The following is a 20687-nucleotide window of genomic DNA, read 5'->3' on the forward strand; positions in this document are numbered from 1 at the left end:
GGTGGCCTCCATTATTCTTGAATGGATGAAGTTTGAAACTACCAAGACTCTTCCTAGAGCTGGCTGCCAGGCCAAACTGAGCAATCGGGGGAGAAGGGCCTTGGTCAGGGAGGTGACCAAGAACCTGATGTAACTCTGACAGAGCTCCAGAGTTCCTCTGTGAAGATGGGAGAACCTTACAGAAGGACAACCATCTCTGCAGCACTCCACTAATCAGGCCTTTATGGTAGAGTGGCCAGACGGAAGCCACTCCTCAGTAAACGGTACGACAGACCACTTGGAGTTTGCCAAAAGGCACAGAAAGGACTCTCAGACAATGGGAAACAAGATTATCTGATCTGAAGAAACCAAGATTGAACCATCCCTATGTTGAAGCATGGTGGTGGCAGCATCATACTGTGGGGATGTTTTTCAGCGGCAGGGACTGGGAGACTAGTCAGGATCAAGGGAAAGATAAACTGAACAAAGTACAGAGAGATCCTTAATGAAAATCTGTTCAGGACGTGGGGCGAAGGTTCACCTTCCAACAGGACAACGACCCTAAGCACACTGCCAAACAACGCGGGAGTGGCTTCGGGACAAGTCTCTGAATGTCCATAAGTGTCCAAGCCAGAGCCCGGACTTGAACCCGATCAAACATCTCTGGAGAGACCTTCAAATATCTGTGCAGCGATGCTCCCCCTCCAAGAAGACAGAGCTTGAGAGGATATGCAGAGAAGAATGGGAGAAACTCCGCAAATACAGATGTGTTAAGGGTGTAGTGTCATACCCAAGAAGACTTGATGCTGTAATAGCTGCCAAAGGTGCTTCAACAAAGTACTGAGTAAAGGGTGAATACTTATGTAAATGTGATATTTCGAAAAATCCGTTTTCACTTCGTTATTGTGGGGTACTGTGGGTAGATTGATGCGGGGAGGAAACAATGTAATGCATTTTAGAATAAGGCTGTGATGTGGAAAAAGTCAAGGGGTCTGAATAATTTCCGAATGCACTGTATACGAAGAAATGTCAATAGAAAAACACGAAATGCAGTTAGTTTGCTGTCATTCCAGTTTCAGTTTGAAGTGATTGTGTTAGCTCTGTAGCTCTGAACAGTGGCCTGGCAAGAGAGCAATTGTTATTCTGGCTACACTGTTTGACGTGACTATCTTAGCCAAAGTTGGCTAGCTAGCAAAGAAGGGATAAGAAAAATGCCAGCCATCATGGCAACGGAACATTTATAACAAATAACATAGATTTAGAGCAAAAAGACTTAACGACTGGCTCGTGTCTCTGGCAACCGAACTGATAGAACAAACGATCAACCGGCTTGGGTAGCAACCCTAGATTTGTGTCAGGACTATATCTCGTGGAAGGATGGAATAGTATGAATAAATTTCAAATAAAATAAAATAAAATAAAATGTATTTGTCACATACACATGGTTAGCTGATGTTAATGCGAGTGTAGCGAAATGCTTGTGCTTCTAGTTCCGACAATGCAGTAATAACCAACGAGTAATCTAACTAACAATTCCAAAACTACTACCTTATACACACAAGTGTAAAGGGATAAAGAATATGTACATAAAGATATATGAATGAGTGATGGTACAGAGCGGCATAGGCAAGATGCAGTAGATGGTATCGAGTACAGTATATACATATGAGATGAGTATGTAAACAAAGTGGCATAGTTTAAAGTGGCTAGTGATACATGTATTACATAAAGATGCAGTAGATGATATAGAGTACAGTATATACGTATACATACAGTATGAGATGAATAATGTAGGGTATGTAAACATTATATTAAGTAGCATTGTTTAAAGTGGCTAGTGATATATTTTACATCAATTCCCATTATTAAAGTGGCTGGAGTTGAGTCAGTGTGTTGGCAGCAGCCACTCAATGTTAGTGGTGGCTGTTTAACAGTCTGATGGCCTTGAGATAGAAGCTGTTTTTCAGTCTCTCGGTCCCAGCTTTGATGCACCTGTACTGACCTCGCCTTCTGGATGATAGTGGGGTGAACATGCAGTGGCTCGGGTGGTTGTTGTCCTTGATGATCTTTATGGCCTTCCCGTGACATCGGGTGTTGTAGGTGTCCTGGAGGGCAGGTAGTTTGCCCCTCACTACCCTCTGGAGAGCCTTACAGTTGTAGGAGGGGCAGTTGCCGTACCAGGCGGTGATACAGCCCGACAGGATGCTCTCGATTGTGCATCTGTAGAAGTTTGTGAGTGCTTTTGGTGACAAGCCGAATTTCTTCAGCCTCCTGAGGTTGAAGAGGCGCTGCTGTGCCTTCTTCACGATGCTGTCTGTGTGGGTGGACCAATTCAGTTTGTCTGTGATGTGTACGCCGAGGAACTTAAAACTTACTACCCTCTCCACTACTGTCCCATCGATGTGGATAGGGGGGTGTTCCCTCTGCTGTTTCCTGAAGTCCACAATCATCTCCTTAGTTTTGTTGACGTTGAGTGTGAGGTTATTTTCCTGAAACCACACTCCGAGGGCCCTCACCTCCTCCCTGTAGGCCGTCTCGTCGTTGTTGGTAATCAAGCCTACCACTGTTGTGTCGTCCGCAAACTTGATGATTGAGTTGGAGGCGTGCGTGGCCACGCAGTCGTGGGTGAACAGGGAGTACAGGAGAGGGCTCAGAACGCACCCTTGTGGGTTTGTCTCGGGCCTAAAAACACCCATTACAATATCCTCCAAACACCGGCTTCTCGGGTATTATCACTTAAATAAACCCTTTGCAATCCCTTGAAAGGACACCTTATTGTAAAGTGTTGCCAATATGGATGATGTCATTTGGATTGATCAAATCAACAAAACAATATTTTCTGTGTGACAAAAATCAATATGTCTATCAGTTCAGATCAGCCTTACCTTCACTTCAATATCAGCGCAAATAATCAATGGCACCAATTTGCATTATAGGACTTGATGGTGTATCCAATAACACATGTCAAAGGGGAATTCACCACCTCCCATAATTTCTGATATTAAAAAGCTCATCAGTGTTTTTGGGATTAGTCAAGGTCTCCAGAGATTTACTGTACCACAGTGAGGGTGTTTGTTGTTGTTGTTTGTGTATAATACACAGCCGGTATAATATATGTATTACCCTCAGCCAATATGCAGTTTCTGAGAGCACTCTGTGATTCTTGACATAATTAGCGACATTTACATATCATTAGCATTGGTAATGTTTTTGTTATCATGCAGTATGTGGGGACCCCATAGTGCAGAAATCATCAACTAGATTCAGCCGCGGGACGATTTTTTCTTGAGCAGATGTTCAGGGGGCCGGAACATAATTACTAATAATTTGTAGAATGCAAATTGACCACAAGAAGCCCAAACAGATATAATATTTGACTGAAACATAATTATTTCAAACCTTGCTTACATTTGTATACGATCACATATATCGCTCTGTTATTTGCGGGAATACTTTGGAACAGATTTCCACAATTAAAATCACTTGGAGCTGAATCGCTGATGTTTTTACAGTATGTTGTGTTTTTTTAAACTTGGGGCACTAAATAAATTCACCCGTGGGCTGCCAGTTGGGGAACCCTGCCATTGTGTGTGGAGGGTTTCCCACTTTATATTCTGCAATGTAGAGTGCTGAAGCACGTAGCACGTACAAATGGTCTGTTCTCAGTTGCAACACTCACCACCAAGTTCCAAACTGCCTCTGGCACAAGAACTGTTAGTCAGGAGCTTCATGAAATGGGTTTCCATGGCCGAGTAGCCGCACACAAGCCTAAGATCACCATATGCAATGCCAAGCGTCAGCTGGAGTGGTGTAAAACTTACCACCATTGGACTCTGGAGTGGTGGAAACACGTTCTCCGGAGTGATGAATCACACTTCACCATCTGGCAGTCCGACGGACGAATCTGGGTTTGGCGGATGCCAGGAGAATGCTACCTGCCCCAATGCATAGTACCAACGGTAAATTTTGGTGGAGGAGGAATACTGGTCTGGGGCTGTTTTTCATAGTTCAGGCCCCTTAGTTCCAGTGAAGGGAAATCTTAATGCTATTGCATACAATGACATTCTAGACCATTCTGTGCTTCCAACTATGTGGCGACAGTTTATGAGAAGGCCCTTTTCTGTTTCAGCATGACAACGCCCCTGTGTACAAAGCAAGGTCCATACTGAAATGGTTTGTCGAGATTGGTGTGAAAGAACTTGACTGGCCTGCACAAAGCCCTGACCTCAACCCCATCAAACACCTTTGGGATGAATTGGACCTCGGACTGCTAGCCAGGCCTAATCTCCCAACACCAGTGCACGACCACACTAATGCTCTTGTGGCCGAATGGAAGCAAGTCCCGCAGCAATGTTCCGACATGTAGTAGAATACTTTCCCAGACGAGTGGAGGCTGTTATTGCAGCAAAGGGGGGGACCAACTCCATATCAATGCCCATGATTGTGGAATGAGATGTTCGATGAGCACGTGTCCTCATACTTTTGTATGTACACACTTTTGTTTGTGTAGATGAGTAAACATGACGTATATAGAGCATCAGAATAATGCCTATTGGCACACTATTGAGTTCATGCTAATCTCCTTGTAACAGTGTTCATTTTATGATATTCATAATCTATTCCAGATGTGGCGTCACCGTAGGAATGTAAAAGATCACTACATTGCCAGGCATAATAGGGAACAAACTCGACTTATCTCATGCAAAAGCAGAGAAACACTGTATCATAGCCAAGCGTCTGGATTGCCTTTGTCTTGAATCCATCTTATTGGACAGTTGGTTCATGGACTCGTCATATAGTCCTACATGACAAAGTTCACCCATTATAGGTAATGAGTGCTCTAAGGAAATCCCACCCTTGCCCACATTTATCAACAATAGCCTGACGTATTACACTCTCATAACTGTGCCAAGATTATTGATCTTGGCCCAAGAACATAAAAACCACAAGGTTAGACGTAGCATGGGTTTGTAAATCTAATAACTAGTCTAATCCAATTATATTCAAAGAGAGAACAGGCTTGAAAACAGTAGCTAGTCGTATTGCGGCCATATTGTATTTCTGTTATAGCTTGTACTGTAATGTGTCTGAGCATGTCTAGTCACTATGTTTAAGGTGTACATTACAAGAAATGTCAACAACTTTTCAAGAAATGTCGACATTTTCATGTTACATACTTTAGGTATATGCATGCATACACTGTATATCATATTATGTAGGCTTAAACCCACCAAAACATGTCAAGGACGAATCATTTAATTGTGGCTTTGGCTCTGGTTGAATCGTACGTTTTTCAAACAATCATTTCAATGACATTCAAACAATTTTACAACATTGCTTTTGTAGGCACAACTGAACTTCACTGTCTAAACAAACCTGTCATTTTCACATAGCCAGAACTGGATAATTGCTAAATCAAAAGTTATTTGAAATGACATATTTCTCAAGTGTGCCCATATTGTTAATTGTTATAAAACCGCCTATTTTATTTAACCTATAAAATATATATTCAGCAACACGCTCCTATATCCAATTTTGCCCTTAAAGTGTAACTCAATATTATTTGTGTGGATAAATCAACATTACTCAATCAGATACATGTAATGGGGAGTGAGAGAGAGAGACCGAGAGAGAGGGGAGAGAGATAGAGAGACAGAGAGTTGGCTGGGACACTGGTACACTGAGTGAGGTGGCTCTCTCAATGTTACCATTGTTAGATGCGAGATGTTTGTGCCTGCGGGCTAAGTTGTTCATCAGAAGCTTTGGGTCCCTGCCACAAAAGCAAGTTTTCTCCAAACACCCTCACTCATTCGTCGCCCCAGGACATTGTTTTTCATCCTCTAAATAAGGTCCCAGCATACACTTGACTTTGTTATGGCTTGGTGAACTGCAGAATACAATGCACAATGATATGTTTGCCCCAGTCGATAATACTGGCTTATAAAAAAGTGTAGAGATGAATAACACATTGTGTCATTAGTACAAGTAGTAGTGGTAGAAGCAGTAGAAGGAGCAGTAGAAGTAGTAGAAGTAGTAGTAGTAGTAGTAGTAGTAGTAGTAGTAGTAGCAGAAGGAGCAGTAGCATTAGTAGTAGAAGTAGTAGTAGTAGTAGCAGAAGGAGCAGTAGCATTAGTAGTAGAGGTAGTAGTAGAAGTAGTAGTAGTAGTAGTAGTAGTAGTAGCAGAAGGAGCATTAGTAGTAGTAGTAGTAGTAGTAGCAGAAGGAGCAGTAGCATTAGTAGTAGTAGTAGTAGTAAATATAATATGAGTAGTGCTTCTTACATTGTTAAAACAATCATTAGTGATTACATTATTGTTTCTTCAAGGGCAAAAGCATTGTCATCGGTAATGTATTGTTATCATTGCTCTTGAACATGTTTCAACTACATGTGGCTTGTGTAAGTAAATGCTGGAATTCCTCAGATAAAACTAAGCCCATGAATTAAATCTAAATGGCCAAAAGTCTATTTTTCTCTCTCTCTCTCTCTCTCTCTCTCTCTCTCTCTCTCTCTCTCTCTCTCTCGCTCTCTCTCTCTCTCCCTCAATTCAAGGGCTTTATGTTAACATTGCCAAAGCAAGTGAAGTAGATAATAAACAAAAGTGAAATTAAAAATAACATTCAACAGTAAACATTATACTCACAGAAGTTCCAAAATAATAAATACATTTCAAATGTCATACTCTATCTCCTCTCTCTCTCCCTCCCGTGCACACACACACATTTCTTCTTCAATTCACACATTTTCACCGTCTGAAAACAATTGACCGATTATTTTACCACGCTAGACAAATGTTTCCCTCAAAACTGTTAAGTGTCATGGTGTCCAAACGTCAGCATTACTTTGGTCGACTGAAGGGGAGAAAGTTGATCCCGGTGAGTTAGTTGTTCCTGTTGAGTGACGTCACCGTTCCATCCCCTCTCCGTTTCTGTGCCTGAGTCGGGCAGTCTGTGTATGAGTGTCGTCGGCAAGAGAGAACGAGAACGCGTCCCTGCTGCACGGCACACACAGAACTACAGTCTCGACACATAGAATAATGAATACCTAACGCGCACAACGACGGGAAATATACCACGTTTTCATCGCTGGACGTTCTGGTCCATACGCTCGCTGTTGTGGTTTGCCTCTTGCTGTGAGGAAGATTAATTTAAAGAGTAAAAAAACAAAGTCAAGGAAAAGAGGCGAAATAAGAACGGACAGACTGGAAGCGAAGCGTATATAGAAGTACAGACGGATTATTTATCTAATACTGCTATCATTCTGGATGTAATTCGCGACTATTCTGATACAACTGGAGACCGAGTTCAAAGACTGAATGAAAATATGATAAGGTAAGCTTCTATGGAAATGACCATTCAAATTGGCAAATTTGTAGATGTATGACTTCTCACGCACAGTGTGAGCGGATTGAAGTCGTCGCCACAAGTCTTTCAAATAGTGTTGTGCGTGTTGAGATGCGATTGATTTGTTGTATTTGTTTATTGTCAAATATATTGGAGCACCAAACTATGTCTGTGCTAAGGCATTTCGTGAGTTATACTTATCGATTAGTTTGTTGTTTTTATTATGTAGGCCTGTAAAGTGGAAAGGAAGACTGCAGTTAATTGAGATGGAATTGACTGATAGACCAGTGCCTTTTTTTGTGAAGGACGAGAGCGTCCCATTGAATTAAATTACTCAATATACATGCACATTTAGAACAGGATAACAATAGGTATTTTAGTTATTATGTTTATGACTATTCCAGTAGACTAGACGATTTTGAGGAACTGGGTATTCGTTTACTGTATGATCATGTAAATTCTACAGCAGAAGGCTACGGAAATACAGTTAATGTATTGTGTAGTCCTATCGTAGAATAATACCAATTATCGTATTGTGTAGTCCTATGGTAGAATAATACCATTCGGGCTCATAAATAGATAGATGATCGGGCTCATAAAACATTCATAAAGTATTTTATTTGCTTCTCAGATTTTTATTTTCCGATTAATCGATGGTCCTCTTTTAAGATTACGATAGTGATATCACAGTTTGATTGGAAAACAGCTATTTTTGTGGAATCTGCCATCATGATTTAAAGCCGCATTCCTCGCACTTGGAAGAGACGCGCGTCTTATCTATGTTGTCGCCTATTTTTGGAACACATTTGTGTTTCCCAACGGTCCTAACTTAACTGTCGGACAGGGCGAACTGTATCCCTGGGTTTACAGGCGTTGGAAAGGGCAAACAAATAAAGGCGAAAACGCCCGTCACTAAATCAGGTGAAAGCGAACCCTTTTTTCCATGACAATTTTTCCAATAAAACTTGCGAACAACACCTGTGCTCGCTGAGCAAGTTTAGCCGCTAGGGGCCTTCATAGCATACTCTACTCGACAGTAAGACATCGGAATGCAGAGCAGAGAATGGCCAATGGGGTTGAGATGGCCAGTGATGCCAGAGGAAGACAGGCTACATTCTCTCCCCTTTGCCTTACCAATGCCCCTCAAGAGATGTTCCATGCTGTTAAGCTCCTGTTGTGATCATACAAGTCTATCATTTATTTTGAGAATAATAAGGTTGCAATGCTGTGTGCTGGTCTACTGCTGATCTTTTTTGATAAAGTATATTCTTATATTTTAAAGAAAGTCATCACATGTTGGTTTAATTGCTTTTTTTAATGCAGTATATCATTTTATTACATTTTCTGTGTTTGAGACTTTTCTAGGCAGAGTAAAAGAGTATGTGCATGTATGAAACAGTACATGCAAATGACTTGGCATTTGGTTATTCTACAGTCCATGCCCGTTCAGCTGCGTTATAGCTCAGTTTTGGGTTGTGTTGAGTTTGTTGCTCTGAGTGAAATAAAATCCATTAAGAGAGGTTGGGGTAGTGAGGTGTTGAAAATGTCTCGTAAGTGCTTTGTAATTGTGTGTGTGCGTATGAGTGTGTGTGTGTTTGTGCGCACGTCTCTTTACGTGAGCAGCTGTGTGATTGAGCAATCTCCATGCAGTTTGTAGGCAGTAAGCACTTTCAGAGAGCTCACCCAAGCACCAATCCTGTCTTCAATGTTTTACAGTTTCCAGCTCCAACAATTAGCACTCGCCCAATTTTGACACACAGCAATTAGCGCCCATCGCTACTTGTTCACTTTCTAATTTCGCCATTACGACAGCCTCCCTCAAAAGAGGAGACTAAACAAATATACGTTTACATGGAATAGCCTAGTTGATTTGAGTTGTTCAACCCAAAGAGAGCTCTTGTGAGAGATGAGTTTTGCTGTTTTGAAAGCAGGGTTGAAGCAACCACCTTGTCTGCCTCTGTCCTTGGCTGCTTTCCTTGTGAGGTCCTTTGAAACAATTTATGGCTGTGTTTGAAGAACCGTTTGTCATATAACAAACCAAGTTTCTATGACTCAGTGCTGCAGGGGAAGACTGTATTGTGTATCGATGAAAGTGAGGCTTTTAGTTAATTTGCAGTGTGTGTTTCGTGCTGGAACTGAAAATGATGATACAGTACACAGGCCGCTGACACGAGAAGAGCCTGCTGCCAAAGGGTTAATAGATTCCCTTTGCGGGGAGTCAGAGCATTTTTGTTCGTTCCCGTTCCCCCCCAAGACATGTTTTTGTTGTACACTCACCTGGCTAGAATGTTCTATTCCCCAGGGATGCAGACTCTATTCACCGTTTCATCTCCAAATAGGTCATCCATGTGAATCGTGTAGATCAGAAAAAACTAAAAGTGTGCAGACGCAGAGTGTATCACCCACTGAGCTATGAGTGCTTCATCCAATACTACGTGTGACAGCTGAGAGCAGCCCCTAACCAGCCATGAAAGGCGCTGCATGGTCATTCCGACGTCTGCATTGGCCGTGCAGCATTTACGGTGATTTGGCATCTGCAGAAGTCACGGCATTCATACTTTGTGCCCTTCGCCGAGCGGCTCAGAATGGATGAGCAGAGCTGTTGTGAAAGAAGTGAGTTTGTGTTTATACAAGACCTCCCACTCCCACCTACCGTCAACCAATCATGTCAATGCAGAGCTATACGGAGCCCTCTGCATTGTTGCAACATTTGAGCGGCGCACGAAGATGCGGTACGGAGCTCAATTTGGCCTCTGCGTGGCACAGGAGGCTTCGCAATTGCGTCACACCCTCCGACCACATTTTCAGATCAAGTTGGTTCTTAGCCTACTCCGCTGTTTCTCTCCGTCCGTTCTTTAACCGCATGTCCATCACTTTTACAATATTATTTAGCCGTAATTGCGAGCTGGGGTGTGAAGGTAGTGATGAGGTTTCTGTTGTTACATTTGTTTAATTATTGGAGTGGCTCGCAGCGCCAGCAAAGTGGATACGTAGATGTCTTTTCATTTCGCCTGTAAGAACAAGCAAGCCAGTCTGACTCTGCAGCCTTTGAGTGGCACTGTCACTGGCTAGCTAGCTTACAACATGGCACCCCTTGGCTATGCACAGGGAAAACAGAAAAAGGATAGATAGCCTACTTAAAGAGATGCTTCAAAGGTAGGATGCATATGGCTAATCACTGTAATTCTATGCAAAAACATCTATTTTTCTGGTGTTCCTTAAATTCTGTTTGGTGTGTCTGTGTGAGGGAGAGTGAAAGAAAGTGGTGTGCAGTGGTGTGTATTCAACAAGATTTACCAAGAAAAAAACTAAAATAGATATGAAATAATTTATCTGTCGTCTCTCTGTGTTTCATAATTTTCCTTCAATTCGCAAGAGGCTGAAAGTATCTCACTAGAGAAAGAATCCGAGTGAGCGAAACAGCGCCCCTATGTCTTTGTATGTGTAGCCCTCCTTGGACACTGTGTTAACTAACCCCCAGACGAGCTTCAATGCCATACAACTCTCCTTCCGTGGCCTCCAACTGCTCTTAAACGCAAGTAAAACTAAATGCATGCTATTCAATCGATCGCTGTCCGCACCTGCTCGCCCGTCCAGCATCACTACTCTGGACTGCTCTGACTTAGAATACGTGGACAACTACAAATACCTGGGTGTCTGGTTAGACTGTAAACTCTCCTTCCAGACTCACATTAAGCATCTCCAATCCAAAATTAAATCTAGAATCGGCTTCCTATATCGCAATAAAGCATTCTTCACTCATGCTGCCAAACATACCCTCGTAAAACTGACCATCCTACCGATCCTCGACTTTGGTGATGTCATCTATAAAATAGCCTCCAACACTCTACTCAACAAACTGGATGCAGTCTATCACAGTGCCATCCGTTTTGTCACCAAAGCCCCATACACTCCCCACCATTGCGACCTGTACGCTCTCGTTGGTTGGCCCTCGCTTCATACACGTCGTCAAACCCACTGGCTACAGGTTATCTACAAGTCTCTGCTAGGTAAAGCCCCGCCTTATCTCAGCTCACTGGTCACCATAGCAGCACCCACTCGTAGCACGCGCTCCAGCAGGTATATCTCACTAGTCACCCCCAAAGCCAATTCCTCCTTTTGTCGTCTTTCCTTCCAGTTCTCTGCTGCCCATGACTGGAATTAATTGCAAAAATCTCTGAAGCTGGAGACTCACATCTCCCTCACTAGCTTTAAGCACCAGCTGTCAGAACATTTTACAGATCACTGCACCTGTACTTAGCCTATCTGTAAACAGCCCATCTATCTACCTACCTCATCCCCATACTGGTATTTATTTATTTATTTTGCTCCTTTGCACCTCAGTATCTCTACCTGCACATTAATCTTCTGCCGATCTACCATTCCAGTGTTTAATTGCTATATTGTAATTACTTCGCCACCATGGCCTATTTATTTCCTTAATTTACCTCATTTGCACTCACTGTATATAGACTTTTTCTTTTCTTTTGTTCTACTGTATTATTGACTGTATGTTTTGTTTATTCCATGTGTAACTCTGTGTTGTTGTATGTGTCGAATTGCTACGCTTTATCTTGGCCAGGTCGCTGTTGCAAATGAGAACTTGTTCTCAACTAGCCTACAAAAAATATATATATCTGTGTCACGCCTGCTCCCGCTCTTCCCCCCTCATTACGCACACCTTCCTTCCCCCAGTCATGTGCTTCAGCGATTATTGGACTCACCTGGACTCAATCACCTCTGTCATTACCTCCCCTATATCTGTCTGGTTCCCCTCTCTGTTCCTTGCTTCAGCATTAATTGTTGTTTGTCTTTGTATACCTGTGTGCTGACGCTGTTCCTGTCCTGTTTCCTGTCTGTTACCGATGAAATGTTCAACTCCCCGTACCTGCTTCTCATCTCTGGCGTCGGTCCTTACAATCTGATGCCGTCTGGTCAAAAAGAGTATGATATTGTTGCCGCCTGTAGCATTGAATGCAAGGGAAGCCAGTGAGCATTTAGCCACCTTTGATAAAAAAAAGTTTAAAATAATATCCAATCAGCCTTGAGCTAAACTGAACAAGCTCAACATTGAATGGTCCTGGCGCATTTGGATACTCACCAATCACATCTCATCAAAAACCAAGAGTCATTGACAGACAGACAAAACGTGGTTGAATTTATTCTGCCACTGTGTCTTCTTATTGTCTCGGCCTTAGGCCTACATATCACGATGCCAAGGCATATGAATTAACAGGTTATAAAGCAAACAACGCAATTATCACAACACATAGGTTGTAATATGGCATTTTTTTCCTGGCTTTGCTTCCCCAGTGATGTTACTGCTGCACCGCTACTGGTGTTGTGAGTGTGTGTGTTTGAGAGACAAAGAGGATGTGTGTGGAAGAGGGAGTAAGTGTGTGTGTTTGAGAGACAAAGAGGATGTTTGTGGAAGAGGGAGTAAGTGTGTGTGTTTGAGAGACAAAGAGGATGTGTGTGGAAGAAGGAGTAAGTGTGTGTGCGTGTGAGGGAGGGAGGGAGGGAGGGAGCGTGTAGGATGGTTTCATAAAGGCCTAGTGGTTTTTCCCCTTACTGTCACAATAAAAACTTAAATCATTATGCGTTTATATCCCTTACTACATTCCGCCTGCCCAATCACAGGTAGGCCTTTGGATAAGAGCAAATATGCATTATCCTTTTCTATTATACAGTAAAAAGTGCAGTGTTTCCACTCTGTTAATAGTAGCCGCCACTCCCAAAAAAATATGATGGTAAAATGTTTTCATTGTTATATATATATATATTTTTTAAAGAAGATCATCTTTTTCAGAAGTAACAATCACTGAAAATAAAACTAGACAGTCAGGGAGAATCTACAATTCCCAAAGTAGCATGACACTGGGTCCCCATTGATTTTGTAATGAGTCACTCAGATACCCTGTGGTGTCACGATACTTCTCGGTATTGTGGTACTTGGCCTGGTATCACATCATTAGTAAAATGTTGCTATTGTGGCAACCACATTCTGAAAATAGCCAAATGTTATTGGAGTTTACACCAGTTAGCATCATGATCCGCGCTCCAGGTGTACAGGTGAAGATGTTTATCAAGTTTCCAGTGACTTTTTGAAATATACTTAGCCTTTAATATGTTCCACTGTGGTCTAAAGGCTTAGGCCTACATAGTGTGAACCAAGCAGAGGGACTTACAGTGCCTTGCGAAAGTATTCGGCCCCCTTGAACTTTGCGACCTTTTGCCACATTTCAGGCTTCAAACATAAAGATATAAAACTGTATTTTTTTGTGAAGAATCAACAACAAGTGGGACACAATCATGAAGTGGAACGACATTTATTGGATATTTCAAACTTTTTTAACAAATCAAAAACTGAAAAATTGGGCAGCCCCTTTACTTGCAGTGCAGCAAACTCTCTCCAGAAGTTCAGTGAGGATCTCTGAATGATCCAATGTTGACCTAAATGACTAATGATGATAAATACAATCCACCTGTGTGTAATCAAGTCTCCGTATAAATGCACCTGCACTGTGATAGTCTCAGAGGTCCGTTAAAAGCGCAGAGAGCATCATGAAGAACAAGGAACACACCAGGCAGGTCCTATATACTGTTGTGAAGAAGTTTAAAGCCGGATTTGGATACAAAAATATTTCCCAAGCTTTAAACATCCCAAGGAGCACTGTGCAAGCGATAATATTGAAATGGAAGGAGTATCAGACCACTGCAAATCTACCAAGATCTGTCCGTCCCTCTAAACTTTCAGCTCATACAAGGAGAAGACTGATCAGAGATGCAGCCAAGAGGCCCATGATCACTCTGGATGAACTGCAGAGATCTACAGCTGAGGTGGGAGACTCTGTCCACAGGACAACAATCAGTCGTATATTGCACAAATCTGGCCTTTATGGAAGAGTGGCAAGAAGAAAGCCATTTCTTAAAGACCTGGGAGACACAACAAACATGTGGAAGAAGGTGCTCTGGTCAGATGAAACCAAAATTGAACTTTTTGGCAACAATGCAAAACGTTATGTTTGGCGTAAAAGCAACACAGCGGAACACACCATCCCCACTGTCAAACATGGTGGTGGCAGCATCATGGTTTGGGCCTGCTTTTCTTCAGCAGGGACAGGGAAGATGGTTAAAATTGATGGGAAGATGGATGGAGCCAAATACAGGACCATTCTGAAAGAAAACCTGATGGAGTCTGCAAAAGACCTGAGACTGGGACGGAGATTTGTCTTCCAACAAGACAATGATCCAAAACATAAAGCAAAATCTACAATGGAATAAATAAATATATCCAGGTGTTAGAATGGCCAAGTCAAAGTCCATACCTGAATCCAATCGAGAATCTGTGGAAAGAACTGAAAACTGCTGTTCACAAATGCTCTCCATCCAACCTCACTGAGCTCGAGCTGTTTTGCAAGGAGGAATGGGAAAAAATGTCAGTCTCTCGATGTGCAAAACTGATAGAGACATACCCCAAGCGACTTACAGCTGTAATCGCAGCAAAAGGTGGCGCTACAAAGTATTAACTTAAGGGGGCTGAATAATTTTGCACGCCCAATTTTTCAGTTTTTGATATTTTTTTTAAGTTTGAAATATCCAATAAATGTCGTTTCACTTCATGATTGTGTCCCACTTGTTGTTGATTCTTCACAAAAAAATACAGTTTTATATCTTTATGTTTGAAGCCTGAAATGTGGCAAAAGGTCGCAAAGTTCAAGGGGGCCGAATACTTTCGCAAGGCACTGTAGCTAATATAATTGAAACATCTTGAGATGGTATAAACTCAGCATTCAGTCTCTGGATGAGACAAAACCAAGTACCCTCTCAAAGAATTGGGCTCTCGTTTTACACTGCTATTGTTCCCACCAAATCTAATTGGCTATGACTCACCATCCTATTTCAGAAGGGGAAGTAAAAATAAATAAATAAATGTTTGGTGTGTGTGCTTGTGTTTGGTGTGTGTGTGTCTGTGAGCACTGCTCATCGAATGCAAGCCAAGGCTGTGGCCTTCCATTATGAGCTGTTGAATGAAAAATCAACACTTACATTATAAAAAGGATACATAAACACAGGCTGCAATTATGGGGCGCCAACCTGGTTGGAGAGAGAAGGCCACAGAGTGCCAAAAGGCCTGCTAACAATCATCCCATCGACGTGTCTTTCCCTGTAATCATCTGGTGGAATCTACCTTATTTGTACCAGCAGGTCCAAATTACACCCCCCCCCCCCCCCCCCCCCCCCCCACACACACACACACACACACAATTGTCTAGTGGACATCAAAACTATAAAATAACACATATGGAATCATGTCATAACCAAAAGAAAGTGGTAAAACAAATCAAAATATATTTTATATTTGAAGTTCTTCAAGTTAGCCACCCTTTGCCTTGATGACAGCTTTGCACACTCTTGGCATTCGATTCTCTCAACAAGCTTCATGAGGAATGCTTTTCCAACAGTCTTGAAGGAGTTCCCACATATGCTGAGCACTTGTTGGCTGCTTTTCCTTCACTCTGTGATCCAATTCATCCCAAACCATCTCAATTGGGTTGAGGTTGGGTGATTGTGGAGGTCAGGTCATCTGATGCAGCAGTCCATCACTCTCCTTCTTGGTCAAGTAGCCCTTACACAGCCTGGAGGTGTGTTTTCGGTCATTGTCCTGATAGTTCCACTAAGGGCAAAACAGATTGGATGGTTTGTCACTGTGGTAGCCATGCTGGTTAAGTGTGCCTTGAATTCTAAATAAATCACAGACAGTGTCACCAGCAAAGCACAATCACACCTCCTCCTCCATGCTTCACGGTGGGAACCACACATGCAGAGATAATCCGTTGACCTACTCTGCTTCTCACAAAGACACGGCGGTTGGAACCAAAAATCAAACATTTGAATATCCATTGCTTGTGTTTCATGGCCCAAGCAAGTTTCTTCATATTGATGTGGTTTCTTTGTAGCAGTTCGACCATGAAGACCTGATTCACGCAGTCTCCTCCTCAAGTTGATGTTGAGATGTGTCTGTTTCTTGAACTCTGTGAATCATTTATTTGGGCTGTAATCTGAGGTGCAGTTAACTCTAATGAACTTTCCTCTGCAGCAGAGGTAACTCTGGGTCTTCCTTTCCTGTGGCGGTCCTCATGAGAGCCAATTTCATCATAGTGCTTGATGGTTTTTGCGACTGCACTTGAAGAAACTTTAAAACAAATGTTTCATAGTTTTGATGTCTTCACTATTATTCTACAATGAAGAAAACAGTAAAAATAAAGAAACACCCTGTAATGAGTAGGTGTGTCCAAAATGTTGAGTGTGTGCGTGTGCGTGTGGATGTGTGTTTGCATCCATACATGTGTGTATGCCTCCATCACCCTGTCAAAATGAAGACTTGACAAGGTGATGGACACTGACATCACACAGGCATCACACAGGCACGCATGTACATGCTCACTTACACATAAACACACACACACACACACACACACACACACACACACACACACACACACACACACAAATACACACACACACACACACACACAAATACACACACACACACACATCTCCAACCAAGACACTTCTTTAGACTTTTAAGTAGTATTACCAAGCAAATCAATTTTACCCTCTAGATCCTCTCCTCTGTCTCTCCCTCTGGTTTCATGGGGGAGGATGTAGACTTAAAGCTATAGGGGCGATCAGGCGACCCCCCACGTGCCACAAATGGGAGGGAATGCCCCACGACTGCCTCTCTCTGCAGCTGTTCTTCAGTGGCGGTTTAGGTTTCAACAGACATGCCACATGTCTGTAGCCAGTTGTGAGGAGATAGGTGGGCGGCTACTGCTATGGCTTTGAATTGTGGTCTGTAGTAGCACTGCATGGAAAAGGGATGGGATTCTGACCTCCATTTTGGCTCGACAGAATGCTAGTCGCTGCCAATTATTAGCAGTTAGCAAGTACCAACTGGAAACTAATGGAAACAAATGTAAAGAAACAGTTTAGCTGTTCTGGTTGCTAATATGATGTTTCCCTTCGATACATGGCTTAGTATCTGGGTAGACGTAAGCTTAATATGACACGTTTCCAGGTTTGAGCCAAAATGGTGGTGTCTTTATGCCCTTGTTATCATCTCCTTTTCTCTTATCTGTAATTTTGGGCCAGAACAGAACAGGGGTTCATTTAAATAACGGACTGAACGGGGGAAATAAAAGGCAGGAGAAATGGAAGTCACACCCTGCCATGTGCATTCATGTCACAGCGCTTTATCAAATTATTCCACAATAGCAGCCACAAAAGTGATGGAATTTCAATTAAAGTATGACAGTTTTAAAATTTGTTTCTGCTGCATGAGGGGAACAAAAAGTGATTTGGCATAGAAGGCGTATTCTCCAGTCTATATTCTCTGTTGGTTTCTCTCTTGCTCTCACTTTCTCGATTTAATCCTCTCTTTTTCTCTCCCCCTCTCTCTATATATCTCAGAAAGGAATGACTGGGCTAAAACATTTTGTTTCTGAGTCATTCTGCTGTGGTTATAGCCCAGAGCCAATCAGCAACAGTGTTATGATAAAGGGGGCTTTGGAAGAACTTTCAAGATGGTTGACAGGCTTTTTCAGAGAACAATTACACTACCTGCTGTGAGAGATAGAGGGGTGGCAGCAGATAAGTGCTAGGGACTGAGACTTGGATCAGAGTAGCCAGTTGCTAGCTCAAACTGGGGAAGTTCAACCTACATTTAACCCTCAGGGATTGTAAACAGTCTGGACAGAGATTGTTACAGCCTTGTTAACACACACACATAGGTCTGGACACGGACATGGGTAGAGACACACGCACAAACAGACACACATACTGAAATGGTGGTCCTGTGGAGATGTACATAACAGGTGATCATGGACAACAGTGGAGGAGGTTTTGTCAAAAGGGACTTCTGTTTTGATCTTGTTTTTCTCATGCTGAGGCAGTCAACTCTTTGATGTTCTGCCACATTTAAGCCCACAGATGGTTCGGTTATTTCTTACATCATATCAAGAATCCAATGTGGTCCCTTCAGCTTTTTGGCTTTTTGTTCAGCTGTACGGAAAATAATATATTTTTGTGTGAAATAGAAGAAGAAAAAAACGAAGCAAATGGAATTGAAGAACTAAGATGATTTAGCCGAGGTCTTTCATTTGTTTGCTGTCTACATGGGGAAAGTTCTATTAGAAAGTGCAGTGACATAGGCCCACAGTAATTTCACGACTGAGGAATGCATTTAACAGTGATGGATTTTCATCATTCCCCTGCAATACATGAATCCACAAATATTCTCATCTTGGTATCATGTTGGTATCTTAGCTACTCTAAAAATCCAAAGATCAAGGCTGATGTGTCATACAGTATGTGTTCTGTCCACACTGGTCATCTAAAGCTCTCTCTCTATGTTTCTCTATGTTTCTCTCTATGTTTCCCTCTGTCACTATGTTTCTCTATGTTTCTCTCTATGTTTCCTTCTGTCACTATGTTTCTCTATGTTTCTCTCTATGTTTCCCTCTGTCACAATGTTTCTCTATGTTTCTCTCTATATTTCCCTCTGTCAGTATGTTTCTCTATGTTTCTCTCTGTTTCCCTCTGTCACAATGTTTCTCTCTGTCTGTCACTATGTTTCCCTCTGTCACTATGTTTCTCTCTGTCTGTCACTATGTTTCTCTCTGTTTCCCTCTGTCACAATGTTTCTCTATGTTTCTTTCTATGTTTCCCTCTGTCACTGTTTCTCTCTGTCTGTCACTATGTTTCTCTCTGTCTGTCATTATGTTTCTCTCTGTCTGTCACTATGTTTCTCTATGTTTCTCTCTATGTTTCCTTCTGTCACTATGTTTCTCTCTGTCTGTCACTATGTTTCTCTCTGTCTGTCACTATGTTTCTCTCTGTCTGTCACTATGTTTCTCTCTGTCTGTCACTATGTTTCTCTCTGTCTGTCACTATCTTACTCTCTGTCTTTCACTATGTTTCTCTCTGTCTGTCTCTATGTTTCTCTATGTTTCTCTCTATGTTTCCCTCTGTCTCTATGTTTCTCTCTGTTTCCATCTGTCTCTGTTTCTCTATGTTCATCTCTATGTTTCTCTTTGTTTCCCTCTGTCTCTATGTTTCTCTCTGTATGTCTCTATGTTTCTCTCTATGTTTCCATCTGTCTCTATGTTTCTCTTTATGTTTCCCTCTGTCTCTGTTTCTCTATGTTTCTCTATGTTCATCTCTATGTTTTCCTCTGTCTCTATGCTTCTCTCTGTATGTCTCTATGTTTCTCTCTATGTTTCCCTCTCTCTATGTTTCTCTGTGTCTGTCTCTATGTTTCTCTCTGTTTCCCTCTGTCTCTATGTTTATCTCTGTCTCTCTCTGTTTCCCTCTCTATGTCTCTCTCTATGTCTCGCTCTATGTTTCTCTCTGTTTCCCCTCTGTTTCCCTCTCTATGTCTCTCTATATGTCTATCTTTGTCTCTATCTATCTCTATATGTCTCGCTCTATGTTTCTCTCTGTCTCTCTCTAGGTTTATCTCTCTGTTTCCCTCTCTGTCTCTTTCTATGTCTGTTTCTATCTATCTCTCGATGTCTCCCTCTGTTTCCCTCTCTACATTTGTCTCTAGGTTTCCCTCTCTATGTCACTCTCTGTCTCGCTCTATCTATCTCTCTGTTTCTGTCTTTCTCTATGTCTCTCTCTCTTTCTCTTCCTTTTTTCATACTTATTTTCTCTCTCTCTGTCTTTCTCTCTCTCTCTCTTTCTCACTCACTCTTTCTCTCTCTCTTTCCTCATGACGCAATTATAGCCCAGCCGCTTTGAAGAAACCATGCAGAACTAAAATTACTTTTCATGTCCGACGTAATGACCACCATTTTGAAGGGGAATGGTAATGGAGAGAGAGGTAGGGAGAGGGAGTGATAGATGGAAAAGGAGAGAGAGGTAGAAGGAGCAACAGAGTAAGATAGGGAGGTAGAGAGAGAGAGAGTGTAAGACAGAGAAGGGTAAAGAGAAAGAGAGGGATAGTATGCTTTTTTGTGTCACCTCATGTCTCTCTGATCCAGGCCAGGGCATCAAGGATCCTGTTCCCTCTATAGTTCCCAATTAATTTAGACCAAGGGAAGCTTAGCAGCTTTAAGGCAGATTACAAGATGAATTGTACTGAGAGAGACACAGTATATTATTTTTAGGGGGGAGGGGTGGTGTGTGGAGGGGGGGGGGGGGGGGCTGATGCCAGAGGCCAGGGTAGAGTGGCATCACCTGTGGTTGTGTTCGTGTGCGTGTCTGTGTCTGTGTGTGTGTGTGTGTAAGAGAGTGTGTTTGAGCATATGTGTGTGTGTGTTTGAGCATGTGTGTGTTTGAGCATGTGTGTGTGTGTGTGTGTG

At 42.3% G+C, this 20687-nt stretch overlaps 1 protein-coding gene across 39 annotated transcripts in view; it reads left to right on the forward strand.

Moving 5' to 3' along the window:
* LOC110531736 (receptor-type tyrosine-protein phosphatase delta) overlaps positions 1-20687 on the forward strand; it is a 595272-nt gene that overhangs the window by 381300 nt on the left and 193285 nt on the right. The window contains exon 1 of one of the 39 annotated variants that reach the window (XM_036987568.1): positions 6916-7308. The exons of the other annotated variants lie outside the window; for them this stretch is intronic. The gene's annotated coding sequence lies outside the window, so the exon portion shown is untranslated. Of the gene's footprint in view, positions 1-6915; positions 7309-20687 lie in introns of those variants that run through there. 39 annotated transcript variants of the gene reach the window in all.

This window comes from Oncorhynchus mykiss, chromosome 9 (genome assembly GCF_013265735.2).
Source record: "Oncorhynchus mykiss isolate Arlee chromosome 9, USDA_OmykA_1.1, whole genome shotgun sequence".
In the NCBI taxonomy this organism is placed as follows: Eukaryota; Metazoa; Chordata; class Actinopteri; order Salmoniformes; family Salmonidae; genus Oncorhynchus; species Oncorhynchus mykiss.